The sequence below is a fragment of the Pelophylax lessonae genome, assembly GCF_965119305.1.
Source record: "Pelophylax lessonae genome assembly, chromosome: 4".
Taxonomy (NCBI): domain Eukaryota; kingdom Metazoa; phylum Chordata; class Amphibia; order Anura; family Ranidae; genus Pelophylax; species Pelophylax lessonae.
Genome location: NC_138771.1, coordinates 628,906,657 through 628,918,966, shown reverse-complemented (window position 1 = coordinate 628,918,966; position 12,310 = coordinate 628,906,657). Strand labels below are relative to the sequence as shown.

Sequence of the window (12,310 nt, the reverse complement as noted above, 5' to 3'; positions counted from 1 at the left end):
GTGTACAAAGATGGAGGCGAGGGTTGCCATGGTGAAGCTGTTAGTGGCGTCCGGCGCACGAAAATGACGTCAAGCGGCGGCCCCACAGGCGGGTTTTAAAGAAAAAAGACGTTACAGTGTCAACAGCGAGAGGGGAAGAGAGCTGGGTGAGTGCTGGAGGGGGATTTGTTGTGTTATATTTACTATACTTTATTACATTTACAGAGAGGAGGATTGGTTATATTATATATAAATGTATATATTGTACACTGCTCAAAAAATGTAAAGGAACACTTTGAAAACATATCAGATCTCAATAAAGAAAAATCTCATGCTTAATATCTTTACTGGTATGGACTGGGTAATGTGTTATGATCTATACTGGTATGGACTGGGTAATGTATAAGGATTTATACTGGTATGGACTGGGTAATGTGTTAGGATCTATACTGGTATGGACTGGGTAATGGGTTAGGATCTATACTGGTATGGACTGGGTAATGGGTTAGGATCTATACTGGTATGGACTGGGTAATGGGTTAGGATCTATACTGGTATGGACTGGGTAATGTGTTAGGATCTGTACTGGTATGGACTGGGTAATGTGTTAGGGTCTGTACTGGTATGGACTGGGTAATGTGTTAGGATCTATACTGGTATGGACTGGGTAATGGGTTAGGATCTATACTGGTATGGACTGGGTAATGGGTTAGGATCTATACTGGTATGGACTGGGTAATGTGTTAGGATCTATACTGGTTTGGACTGGGTAATGTGTTAGGGTCTGTACTGATGTGGACTGGGTAATGTGTTAGGACCTATACTGGTATGGACTGGGTAATGTGTTAGGACCTATACTGGTATGGACTGGGTAATGGGTTAGGACCTATACTGGTATGGACTGGGTAATGGGTTAGGATCTATACTGGTATGGACTGGGTAATGGGTTAGGATCTATACTGGTATGGACTGGGTAATGGGTTAGGATCTATACTGGTATGGACTGGGTAATGGGTTAGGATCTATACTGGTATGGACTGGGTAATGGGTTAGGATCTATACTGGTATGGACTGGGTAATGGGTTAGGATCTATACTGGTATGGACTGGGTAATGTGTTAGGATCTATACTGGTATGGACTGGGTAATGGGTTAGGATCTATACTGGTATGGACTGGGTAATGGGTTAGGATCTATACTGGTATGGACTGGGTAATGGGTTAGGATCTATACTGGTATGGACTGGGTAATGGGTTAGGATCTATACTGGTATGGACTGGGTAATGTGTTAGGATCTGTACTGGTATGGACTGGGTAATGTGTTAGGGTCTGTACTGGTATGGACTGGGTAATGTGTTAGGATCTATACTGGTATGGACTGGGTAATGGGTTAGGATCTATACTGGTATGGACTGGGTAATGGGTTAGGATCTATACTGGTATGGACTGGGTAATGTGTTAGGATCTATACTGGTTTGGACTGGGTAATGTGTTAGGGTCTGTACTGATGTGGACTGGGTAATGTGTTAGGACCTATACTGGTATGGACTGGGTAATGTGTTAGGACCTATACTGGTATGGACTGGGTAATGGGTTAGGACCTATACTGGTATGGACTGGGTAATGGGTTAGGATCTATACTGGTATGGACTGGGTAATGGGTTAGGATCTATACTGGTATGGACTGGGTAATGGGTTAGGATCTATACTGGAATGGACTGGGTAATGTGTTAGGATCTATACTGGTATGGACTGGGTAATGTGTTAGGATCTATACTGGTATGGACTGGGTAATGTGTTAGGATCTATACTGGTATGGACTGGGTAATGTGTTAGGATCTATACTGGTATGGACTGGGTAATGGGTTAGGATCTATACTGGTATGGACTGGGTAATGGGTTAGGATCTATACTGGTATGGACTGGGTAATGTGTTAGGATCTGTACTGGTATGGACTGGGTAATGGGTTAGGATCTATACTGGTATGGACTGGGTAATGTGTTAGGATCTATACTGGTTTGGACTGGGTAATGTGTTAGGGTCTGTACTGATGTGGACTGGGTAATGTGTTAGGACCTATACTGGTATGGACTGGGTAATGTGTTAGGACCTATACTGGTATGGACTGGGTAATGGGTTAGGACCTATACTGGTATGGACTGGGTAATGGGTTAGGATCTATACTGGTATGGACTGGGTAATGGGTTAGGATCTATACTGGTATGGACTGGGTAATGGGTTAGGATCTATACTGGAATGGACTGGGTAATGTGTTAGGATCTATACTGGTATGGACTGGGTAATGTGTTAGGATCTATACTGGTATGGACTGGGTAATGTGTTAGGATCTATACTGGTATGGACTGGGTAATGTGTTAGGATCTATACTGGTATGGACTGGGTAATGGGTTAGGATCTATACTGGTATGGACTGGGTAATGGGTTAGGATCTATACTGGTATGGACTGGGTAATGGGTTAGGATCTGTACTGGTATGGACTGGGTAATGGGTTAGGATCTATACTGGTATGGACTGGGTAATGGGTTAGGATCTATACTGGTATGGACTGGGTAATGTGTTAGGATCTATACTGGTTTGGACTGGGTAATGTGTTAGGGTCTGTACTGATGTGGACTGGGTAATGTGTTAGGACCTATACTGGTATGGACTGGGTAATGTGTTAGGACCTATACTGGTATGGACTGGGTAATGGGTTAGGACCTATACTGGTATGGACTGGGTAATGGGTTAGGATCTATACTGGTATGGACTGGGTAATGGGTTAGGATCTATACTGGTATGGACTGGGTAATGGGTTAGGATCTATACTGGTATGGACTGGGTAATGGGTTAGGATCTATACTGGTATGGACTGGGTAATGGGTTAGGATCTATACTGGTATGGACTGGGTAATGGGTTAGGATCTATACTGGTATGGACTGGGTAATGGGTTAGGATCTATACTGGTATGGACTGGGTAATGGGTTAGGATCTATACTGGTATGGACTGGGTAATGGGTTAGGATCTATACTGGTATGGACTGGGTAATGGGTTAGTATCTATACTGGTATGGACTGGGTAATGTGTTAGGACCTATACTGGTATGGACTGGGTAATGTGTTAGGACCTATACTGGTATGGACTGGGTAATGGGTTAGGACCTATACTGGTATGGACTGGGTAATGTGTTAGGATCTATACTGGTATGGACTGGGTAATGGGTTAGGATCTATACTGGTATGGACTGGGTAATGGGTTAGGATCTATACTGGTATGGACTGGGTAATATGTTATGATCTATACTGGTATGGACTGGGTAATGTGTTAGGAATGAAAGGATGCCACATCGTTTGATGGAAATGAAAATTATCACCCTACAGAGGGCTGAATTCAAAGACACCCCGAAAATCAAAGTGAAAAAATGATGCAGCAGGCGAGTCCATTTTACTGAAATTTCATTGCAGCAACTCAGAATGTTCCTCAGTAGTTTATATGGCTCCCCACATGCTTGTATGCATGCCTGACAATGTTGGGGGATGCTCCTAATGAGACAATGGATGGTGTCCTGGAGTATTTCCTCCCAGATCTGGACCAGGGCATCCCTGAGCTCCTGAACAGACTGAGGTGCAACCTGGCGGCCTCTGATGGACCGAATCATAATGTCCCAGAGGTGTTCTATTGGATTTAGGTCAGGCAAGAGTGGGGGCCATTCAATGGCATCAATTCCTTCATCCTCCAGGAACTGGCTGCATACTCTCACATGAGGCTGGGCATTGTCGGGCACCAGGAGGAACCCAGGACCCACTGCACCAGCCTAGGGTCTGACAATGGGTCCAAGGATTTCATCCCGATACCTAATGACAGTCAGGGTGCCATTGTCTGGCCTGTAGAGGTCTGTGCATCCCTCCATGGATATGCCTCCCCAGACCATCAATGACCCTCCACCAAACCGGTCATGCTGAAAGATATTACAGGCAGCATAACGTTCTCCACGGCTTCTCCAGACCATTTCATGTCTGCCTCATGTGCTCAGGGTGAACCTGCTCTCATCTGTGAAAAGCACAGGGTGCCAGTGGCAGACCTGCCAATTCTGGTGTTCAATGGCAAATGCTAGTCAAGCTCCACAGTCCTGGCAGTGAGTACAGGGCCCTCTAGTAGATGTCGGGCCCTCAGGCCACCCTCATGAAGATTGTTTCTGATTGTTTGGTCAGAGACATTCACATCAGTGTCCTGCTGGAGGTCATTTTGTAGGGCTCTGGCAGGGCTCATCCTGTTCCTCCTTGCACAAAGGAGCAGATACTGGTCCCACTGATGGGTTAAGGACCTTCTATGTCCCTGTCCAGCTCTCCTAGAGTAACTGCCTGTCTCCTGGAATCTCCTCCATGCTCCGGAGACTGTGCTGGGAGACACAGCAAACCTTCTGGTAATGGCACAGATTGTTGTGCCATTCCGGGGGAGTTGGACTGCCTGTGCAACCGCAGGGGACGGCAACCTTTTTGGCTGAGAGAGCCATGAACGCCACATATTTTCAAATGTAATTCTGTGAGAGCCATACACTATATGTAAGGGGTCGGGAACCTTTATTTCATATTCATGGGCCACAGCTATACAGTGAGTAGATGGAGCCGTGTGAAAGTGCCTGGAGTCCGGTCGGGAAGAGAGCAGAGCAGGCAGGTATGCAGTGAGGCCGGAGTGGTGAAGCGCCTGCAGACCTGCGAGTGATGGAGGTGAGTATAGGCCCTGAGAAAATGGTGGCCGGCCTGCTGAAGGCCTCAGAAGTGGATGTGAGAGGCAGCTCCCGCGGGTCCCTGGGTGTCAGAGGGGAAGGAGATCGTGTCTGTCCAGGCACAGGGAGCGGATGGCAGGTTTCCTTACTGGGCGGTGATTGCCAAGGCCCCTCAGATGCACAGCACACGAGCCGGCGGTACCGCGAGTAGGCCGCGGGGTCCGTAGCGCGGCAATCCGGTCACCCAGAGACAAACTGAGGGTAGCGGTTGGTAGCCCACAAAGTGTACCGTCAATGGGAGCAGAAATCTCCTTGGCACCGGGCACAGCTACGCGGATGGCACTGGATTGAGTGGTAGACGCGGCGGAGCTCTGGGACTACACGTCCAGCGCGGCTCACGTCCAGACACACCCCCCTTTATTAAAGATTTGTCTGCGAGCCAGATGCAGCCATCAAAAGAGCCACGTCTGGCTCGTGGGCCATAGGTTCCCTACCCCTGCTCTATAGGGTCCAGGTATCTCCTCCTACTACCAGTAGTGACACTGACCCTATAGCCAAATACAAAACTAGTGACAAACAGAAAAGATGAGTAGGGAGGAAAATGTCAGTGGCCTCCACCTGTAAAACCATTCCTGTTTTGGAGGTCATCTCATTGTTGCCCATCTAGTGCACCTGTTGTTAATTTCATTAACCCCAAAGCAGCGGAAACTGATTAACAACCCCCTCTGCTACTTAACTGACCACATCAATATCCCAGGAGTTTAATTGACTTGATGCTATACTCTGATTAAAAAGTGATCCTTTATGTTTTTGTGCAGTATATGTTTTATTATATATTTACAGAGAGGAGAGAGCTGAGTGAGTGCTGGAGGAGGAGTGATTATATTATCCACTTCTATATTCCCCCTTAATGACCAGGCCATTTCATGCGATTCGGCACTGCGTTACTTTAACTGACAATTGCACGGTCATGCAACGCTGTACCCAAATAAAATAGATGTCCCCCCCCCCCCCCCCCCCACAAATAGAGCTTTCTTTTCGTGGCATTTGATCACCTGTGCGATTTTAATTTTTTGCACTATAAACCAAAATAGAGCGACAATTCTGAAAAAAAAAATAATAATTTTTTACTTTCTGCTATATAAAATTCTCAATAAATAAAAATCAAATTGTTTTATCATTTAAGCTAATTTTTGTTTTCTGCTACATATTTTTGGTATAAAAAAAATCCCAATAAGTGTGTATTGATTGGTTTGCGCAAAAGTTACCGCGTCTACAAACTAGTGGAAAGATTAATGTCATTTTTATTTTATTTATTAATTTTTTTTATTTGTAATGGCGGCGATCTGCGATTTTTTTTTTTTTTTTTTTTTTTTTTTTTTTTTTATTTATTTTTTTTTTTTTTTTATTGCGGGACTGCAACATTTCGGCGGACAGATCGGACCCCTAACTGACATTTTTGACACTTTTGGGGGTACCAGTGACATTACTACAGTAATCAGTGCTAAAAATATTAACTGTTACTGTAATAATGACACTGGCAGGGAAGGGGTTAACACCAGGGGAGATCAAAGGGTTAAATTTGTCCCTAGGGGGTGCTTTCTAACTGGGGGGGGGGGGGTTGTATTTACTGAATGAACACAGAGATCTGTGTTTTTAAATAAGAGGAACACAGGATCCCTCACAGAACAAAGGTCTCCTGCGTTTACAATGGCAGACTGCTGTTCTGTCTCCACGAGGAGCGATCACGGGTGTCCGACAGCAATCGTGGCCACCGGACCCACTGATTGGCTCCCCCTGTGGCGAATGGGCGCACGCGCGCCTCCACTCACGGTCCCGCTACGTAGTTTCAAGGAATAGAGCCGACCTGCTGCAGTATATGTACTGTTGGCGGGGGGCAAGTGATTATATTATTTTATATTTACAGAGAGAGGAGAGAGCTGGGTGGGTGCTGGAGGGGATTTGTTGTATTATATTTACTATACTATATTACATTTATGGAACTTTTCCACTGCAAGTACCGGCTCGGCTCTACTCGGCCCAGCTTTGCCCGGTTTGCTTTTCCACTGCTGGTACCGCATGGTACGGTGTTGGAACGGTTCGGTACGGTACGGTACGGTTTTCTTTTCCACTGTTTATAGTACTGATAAGTAGTGGGCAGGATTACTCTGTGGTTGCACCGCCTCTACTGCTGCATAAACAATGACAGTGATGATTATTGACCAATCACTGCCTTGTAGTGAGGACCAATCAGGCTGCATGGGAGTGGTTGTGGAATTTAGTACCGGGTACGGTACGCTTGGAACCACAATCGAGGTGGTACTGTTTTTCAGAGCCGTACCGTTCGGTTCCATGCAGTGGAAAAGCGCCGCCGTACCGTACCGAACCGTTCCTACACCGTACCATGCGTTACCAGCAGTGGAAAAGCAAAAAAGCGTCCCGAACCGTTCGGTTCCATGCAGTGGAAAAGCACCATTAGAGAAGCAGGAGCTGGATGAGTGCTGGTAGAGGATTGATTATATTATATTATATTAGCAGAGAGCTGTGTGAGTGCTGCGATGTCTACCTATTATACTATATTAAAGTATGACTAAAGGCAAAACCTTCTTTTTTCTCTCTGTCTCTCTTCTACTTTTTTTTTTTTTTTAATTTTTTTTTATTTAATTAAATTTTTTTATTTTGGACAGAACCAGAGAGGGATTAGAACACCAGTCAGTTGTTATTACTGTCTGTGTCCCCTTAAGGAGATATACATTTTCTCTATTTGTCCTGCTTACCATTAGAGCTGCATGATTATTCGTTAACCACTTGCCTACTAGGGCTATTTTTGACATTTGGTGTTTATAAGTTAAAATCAGTTGTTTTTGCTAGAAAACTACTTAGATTCCCCAAATATTATATATTTTTTTTTAGCAGAGACCCTAGAGAATATTGTAATATTTTTTATCACACCGTATTTGCGCAGCGGTCTTCCAAACGCAATTTTTTTGGAAAAAAATCACTTTTTTGAATTAAAAAATAAAAATCCAGTAAAGTTAGCCCAATTTTTTTCCATAATGTGAAAGATAATGTTACGCCGAGTAAATAGATACCCAACATGTCATGCTTCAAAATTGCGCACGCTCACGGAATGGCGACGAACTTTGGTACTTCAAAATCCCCATAGGCGACATTTTAAAAATTTCTACAGGTTGCCATCTTAGAGTTACAGAGGAGGTCTAGGGCTCAAATTATTGCTCTCGCTCTAACGATCGCGGCGATACCTCACATGTGTGGTTTGAACACCGTTTACATATGTGGGCGGGGTTTCCGTGTGCGTTCGCTTCTGCACGCGAGCTAACGGGGACAGGATGATTTATTTTATTTTTTTTACTATTTATTTTATTTATTATTTTTTATTTTTACACCGTTTTAAAAAAAAAAAAAAAAAAATTGATCATTTTTATTTCTAATACAAGGAATGTAAACATTCCTTGTAATAGAAATAGGCATGACAGGACCTCTTTTTTGTGAGATCTGGGGTCAAAAAGTCCTCAGATCTCACAAGTACACTAATAAAGATGGAAAAAAAAAAAAATAAAAAAAAGGGACCTTTTAAGCCGGTTGCTCGGCAACGATGTTTGCCGTCGCTCCGGTCCTCCAAGACAATAGAGTCCTGTCTGTGAGGATCCGGGACCCGATCGTTTTCCCCGCTGCCGGCGGGTCCGGTAAGCGGGGAAAAGGACCGGGACGCGGCGGGAGGGGGGGGGGGCACCCCTTCCGCCATCCCGGAGGGTGATCTCACGGCGAATCCGCCGCTGGGACCACCCTTATCGGAAAGCCCATCGCCTGCAGTTTAAAAAAATACCAGGGTTATGGCAGCTATCTGCTGCCATAACACCGGTATTTAGCTTTAAACTCAGGACTTCAATTTACTATGGGCCGGTATTGAAGTGGTTAAAAAATTGCAATCTTAATTCAACCCCCCCCCCCCCCCCCCCCTCCCTCCCCTCACAATCTTAATCCGGCATTTTCACAATTCATGTAACAGTTCAGCGCAGTTCTCTGCTCACAGCTGTCAAAGACGGAAAAAAAAAAAAAAACAGCCTGCAAAGTTTATCACAACATTGCTCAGCGCTGAGAGATAATTGGCGCTGAGAGATAATTGGCGCTGAGAGATGTATCATTTGGTTCTCTTAGATCAAAGGGGTGAACTTCCATCTGCAAATGAGATCAGTTTAGCCACTTAAAGAGGAAGTAAAGTCATTTTAAAAAAAAAAATGAGAAAAAAAAGCCCTGTAAAGAGAAGGCATAATGAGCTAGTATGCATCGCATACTAGCTTATTATGAAGTACTTACCTTAAAACAAAGCCCCCGCCGTGCTGCCCCGTCAGCGACAGGACGGCCGACATGTCCGGCCGTCCTGGTTCGCGTCCTCCGGCCATCTGATTGGCCGGAGGCGCGATTACATCACTCCCGCTGGTGCGTGCGGGAGCCGCCGTTCACGGCACTGGGCTCTGAAGGAACGGCACGGGTGGCCAATCCTTCAGAGCGCATGCACCGATGACGACATCGGCTGCATGCACTGTAAATATCTCTTAAACGGTACGTGTTTAGGAGATATTTATAGCACCTATAGGTAAGCCTTAATATAGCCTTCTTTTTTTTTTTTTTTTCCACTTCTTGCCTACAAGTTAAAGCGGAGTTCCGGGCACAAAATCGATAACCTGAAAAGGAATTGGATAGTTAGGTTTTTTTTTTTTTTAAAAACTTACCTTGTAATTGTAGATCGTAAATACTCACCTCAGGGTACTTCCTCCCTCGGAGCCGCGGCTCTCCCCGTCCCTTCCTGCCTCGCGATGATTCCTGGGAGCTGAACGTCATCGCTCCCAGGAATCAATGCGACGGCACCGGCCCCGCACGTCATTTCCGGGCGACGCCGCATTCCCCTGCCAAACAGCTTCTGGGCATGCCCAGAAGCTGTTTAGGAATGCGGCGCCGCACCGGAAGTGACGAGAGGGGCCGGTGCGGCGCATTCTGGGAGAAGAAGACGCGGAAGAAGACACAGAAGAGGACCGCGCCAGCTTCAGCTGCCCACAAGAGAGATGGCAATGCTGTGGAAGAAATTTTATAAGTAAGTATTTCTTCTAAAAAGTAAGTGCGAACCGGGACAGATCAGAGGCTAGCCATTGTGGAATGTGCTAGCACTGACTGTCCCGGGGGTATGCTTATTGAAAAATCACATCTGTGCCCGGAACTCCGCTTTAAAATCACTATTTTTTGCTGGAAAATTACTCAGAACACCCCCAAACATAAATATTTTTTTTTTAACAGAGACCCTAGAGAATAAAATGGCAGTCGTTGCAAATTTTATTTGTCACACTGTATTTGCGTAGCGGTCCTTCACACTCAATTTTTTGGGAAAAAATACACTTCAATGAATTAAAAAAAAAAAAACGTAAAGTTAGCCCAATTTTTTTTGTATAATGTGAAAGATGATGTTTACGCCGAGAATCGTGATCTTTATTCTAAGCAAAAAAAAAATGTGATTCTCGTTTTAACCAGAATCGTGCAGCTCTACTTAACCTTATTGAAATTGAAAGTAAAAGAAAAAATCCCAGATTTTGGGTTATCAGAAATATACAGGTATATCCCAAAAAAATTTGAATATCATCAAAAAGTTAATTTATTTCAGTAATTCAATTCAAAAAGTGAAACTAAATTTTTATATAGATGCGTTGCACACAGAGTAATATATTTCAAGCATTTCTTTCTTTTTAATTTTGATGATTATGGCTTACAGCTAGTGAAAACCCAAAATTCAGTATCTCAGGAAAGTAGAATATTGTGAAAAAGTTGAATATTGGGTCACACTCTAGTCAGCTAATTAACTCAAAACACCTGTAGAGGTTTCCTGAGCCTTCGGTGTCAAACTGATGGCCCTCCAGCTGTTACAGAAGTACAAATGCCATCATGACTCTGCCTATGGGAGTCATACTTGTAACTGCAAAGCCTCATGGGACTTGTAGTTCAGCAACAGCTGGAGGGCCGCCAGTTTCTGGTTCAGTAGGTTACACAATCATGGAGAAGACTGCTGACTTGACAGTTGTTCAGAAGACAGTCATTGACACCCTCCACAAGAAGGGAAAATAAAGCCCCGTACACACGCGTCGAAAATTGGCAGGGGATTTTCGCCAACTTCCGATCGGCCGATTTTCGGCTTCTTAGTATGGTGCTTCCGACAACCAACTCCGACATTTCAGCCAAAAAAAATCTGGTGTGCAGACTATAAAATTTTTGTTGGCCGTCAACACAACGGCCGATTTTCATGCAGTCAGTACAGATTTCGACAGGGAAAAATCTGATGAGCAAGTCTGGGCATGCTCAGAGAAGAAAAAACACAAAGAAAACAAACCAACACATGACATCACTTCTGAAGTAGAATTTTGTTGGCCGAGAAAATTCGTGTGCAGTCTAGGCACATTCCAACCAACTAAACACAACTTGGACAAAAGTCGGACGATCGGTCGGCCGATAATCGTTGCGTACACACGCACCGATTGTTGGCCGTAAATTTTCGTCCAACGTCCGATTGGCCGATTGTCGGCTTGTTCGTATGATGCTTCCGACAACCGACTGCGACTTTTCAGCCGAACAAAATCTGGTGTGCAGGCTATAAAATTTTTGTTGACCGTCAGCAGAACGGCCGATTGTTCCTCAGTCAGTACAGATTTCGGCCGACAAAAATGTGATGATCAAGACTGGGCATGCTCAGTGAAGAAAAAACACGAAAAGTAGACCAGAACATGAATGACATCACTTCTGCAGTTGGTTGTTGTTGGCCGACAAAATTTGTGTGCAGTCTAGAGCACATTTCAACCAACACAACAACACTGGACAAAAGATGGCCGATCGGTCGGCCAACAATCGGTGCACGTGTACGGGGCTTAAGTCACAAAAGGTCATTGTTAAAGAGGCTGGCTGTTCACAGAGTGCTGTATCCAAGCATATTAATAGAAAGTTGAGTGGAAGGAAAAAGTGTGGTAGAAAAAAGGTGCACAAGCAACAGGGATAACTGCAGTCTTGGGATTGTGAAGCAAAGTCCATTCAAGAATTTGGGGGAGATTCACAAGGAGTGGACTACAGCTGGTGTCAGTGCTTCAAGAGCCACCACACACAGGCGCATCCAGGACATGGGCTACAACTGTCACATTCCTCGTGTCAAGCCACTTGCTGAACCAGAGACAACATCCGAAGCGTCCTATCTGGGCTAAGGAGAACAAGGACTGGACTATTGCTCAGTGATCTAAAGTCCTCTTTTCGGATGGAAGCAAATTTTGCATTTCATTTGGAAATGAAGGACCCAGAGTCTGGAGGAAGAGTGGAGGGGCACAGAATCCAAGTTGTATGAGGTCCAGTGTGAAGTTTCCACAGTCAGTGATGATTTGGGGAGCCGTGTCATCTGCTGGTGTTGGCCCACTGTGTTTTATCAAGTCCAAAGTCAGCGCGGCCCTCTAGCAGGAAATTCTAGAAGTGCTTCCCTCTGCTGACCAGTGAACTGAGCCGGAAGTGGGAGCGGGTACCTGTCAAAACTAGGTACCTGCCCCCCCCCCCCTCCCCAAA

The 12,310-nt window shown here is 44.9% G+C and overlaps 1 protein-coding gene across 1 annotated transcript in view; it reads left to right on the top strand.

Annotated features, from left to right (window-relative positions):
* The first annotated feature begins 25 nt into the window (after positions 1–25).
* Positions 26–12,310, top strand: part of CNTROB (centrobin, centriole duplication and spindle assembly protein) — a 126,052-nt gene continuing 113,767 nt past the window's right edge. Inside the window, exon 1 of the mRNA XM_082255813.1 lies at positions 26–146. The gene's annotated coding sequence lies outside the window, so the exon portion shown is untranslated. The remainder of the gene's footprint in view (positions 147–12,310) is intronic.